The 2500-nt window shown below is 42.1% G+C and overlaps 1 protein-coding gene across 1 annotated transcript in view; it reads right to left on the reverse strand.

Moving 5' to 3' along the window:
* Positions 1-2500, reverse strand: part of LOC125145336 (DNA-directed RNA polymerase III subunit RPC1-like) — a 21283-nt gene that overhangs the window by 15179 nt on the left and 3604 nt on the right. The window lies entirely within an intron of this gene.

The following is a 2500-nucleotide window of genomic DNA, read 5'->3' on the forward strand; positions in this document are numbered from 1 at the left end:
CACAGAGAGAGAGAGAGAGAGAGAGAGAGAGAGAGAGAGAGAGAGAGAGAGAGAGAGAGAGAGTGTGTGTGAGAGAGTGTGTGTGTGTGAGAGAGAGAGAGTGTGTGAGAGACAGAGAGAGAGAGACAGAGAGAGAGAGAGAGAGAGAGAGAGAGAGAGAGAGAGAGAGAGAGAAAACAAAGATTAGGATGAGAAATTTTATACATTTTTAAAATAATAACAAAAGAAAAAAAAAGAGAGAAGACGAATCAAAACAAAGAAAGAAGAGGTAACTATCAGATGTGATGAGACGAAGTGATGTAAAGAAAGGGAAGAGAAATTATAGAAATACATAGAGTTATAGATGTAATAGTGATGTAAGTGTGTGTAGAGGTGTGTGTAGAGATATAGAGGTGTGTGTAGAGATATAGAGGTGTGTGTAGAGGTGTGTGTAGAGATATAGAGGTGTGTGTAGAGGAGTGTGTAGAGATATAGAGGTGTGTGTAGAGGAGTGTGTAGAGATAGAGGTGTGTATAGAGATATAGATGCGTGTGTAGAGATATAGAGGTGTGTGTAGAGGTGTGTGTAGAGGAGTGTGTAGAGATAGAGGCGTGTGTAGAGATATAGAGGCGTGTGTAGAGATATAGAGGCGTGTGTAGAGGTGTGTGTAGAGATATAGAGGAGTGTGTAGAGGTGTGTGTAGAGATATAGGTGTGTGTGTGTGTAGAGATATAGAGGTGTGTGTAGAGATATAGAGGCGTGTGTAGAGATATAGAGGCGTGTGTAGAGATATAGAGGAGTGTGTAGAGGTGTGTGTAGAGATATAGAGGAGTGTGTAGAGGTGTGTGTAGAGATATAGGTGTGTGTGTGTGTAGAGATATAGAGGTGTGTGTAGAGATATAGAGGAGTGTGTAGAGGTGTGTGTAGAGATATAGAGGAGTGTGTAGAGGTGTGTGTAGAGATATAGGTGTGTGTGTGTGTGTAGAGATATAGAGGTGTGTGTAGAGATATAGCGGAGTGTGTAGAGATATAGCGGAGTGTGTAGAGATGTAGAGGTGTGTGTAGAGATGTAGAAGTGTGTGTAGAGGTGTGTGTAGAGATGTAGAGGAGTGTGTAGAGGTGTGTGTAGAGATGTAGAGATGTGTGTAGAGGTGTGTGTAGAGATATAGAGGTGTGTGTAGAGGTGTGTGTAGAGATGTAGAAGTGTGTGTAGAGATATAGAGGTGTGTGTGTAGAGATATAGAGGTGTGTGTAGAGATATAGGTGTGTGTAGAAGTGTGTGTAGAGATATAGAGGTGTGTGTGTAGAGATATAGAGGTGTGTGTAGAGATAAAGAGGTGTGTGTAGAGGAGTGTGTAGAGATATAGAGGTGTGTGTGTGTGTAGAGATATAGAGGAGTGTGTGTGTGGAGATATAGAGGAGTGTGTAGAGGTGTGTGTAGAGATGTAGAGGTGTGTGTGTAGAGATATAAAGGTGTGTGTGTAGAGGAGTGTGTAGAGATATAGAGGTGTGTGTGTGTGTAGAGATATAGAGGAGTGTGTAGAGATGTAAAGGTGTGTGTAGAGGAGTGTGTAGAGATATAGAGGCGTGTGTAGAGGAGTGTGTAGAGATATAGAGGTGTGTGTAGAGGAGTGTGTAGAGATATAGAGGTGTGTGTAGAGGAATGTGTAGAGATATAGAGGAGTGTGTAGAGATATAGAGGTGTGTGTAGAGGAGTGTGTAGAGATATAGAGGTGTGTGTAGAGGAATGTGTAGAGATATAGAGGAGTGTGTAGAGATATAGAGGAGTGTGTAGAGATATAGAGGAGTGTGTAGAGATATAGAGGTGTGTGTAGAGATATAGAGGAGTGTGTAGAGATATAGAGGAGTGTGTAGAGATATAGAGGAGTGTGTAGAGATATAGAGGTGTGTGTAGAGATATAGAGGAGTGTGTAGAGATATAGAGGTGTGTGTAGAGGTGTGTGTAGAGATGTAGAGGTGTGTGTAGAGATATAGAGGTGTGTGTGTAGAGATATAGAGGAGTGTGTAGAGATATAGAGGTGTGTGTAGAGATGTAGAGGTGTGTGTAGAGATGTAGAGGTGTGTGTAGAGGTGTGTGTAGAGATATAGAGGTGTGTGTAGAGATATAGAGGTGTGTGTAGAGGTGTGTGTAGAGATATAGAGGTGTGTGTAGAGTTATAAAGGTGTGTGTGTAGAGGAGTGTGTAGAGATATAGAGGTGTGTGTGTGTGTAGAGATGTAGAGGAGTGTGTAGAGGTGTGTGTAGAGTGTAGAGGAGTGTGTAGAGATATAGAGGTGTGTGTAGAGGTATAGAGATGTGTGTAGAGATATAGGTGTGTGTAGAGGTGTGTGTAGAGATATAGAGGTGTGTGGTAGAGGTGTGTGTAGAGATATAGAGGTGTGTGTAGAGGAGTGTGTAGAGATATAGAGGTGTGTGTAGAGATATAGGTGTGTGTGTGTGTAGAGATATAGAGGTGTGTGTAGAGATATAGAGGTGTGTGTAGAGATATAGAGGAGTGTGT

This window comes from Tachysurus fulvidraco, chromosome 8 (genome assembly GCF_022655615.1).
Source record: "Tachysurus fulvidraco isolate hzauxx_2018 chromosome 8, HZAU_PFXX_2.0, whole genome shotgun sequence".
Lineage (NCBI taxonomy): Eukaryota > Metazoa > Chordata > Actinopteri > Siluriformes > Bagridae > Tachysurus > Tachysurus fulvidraco.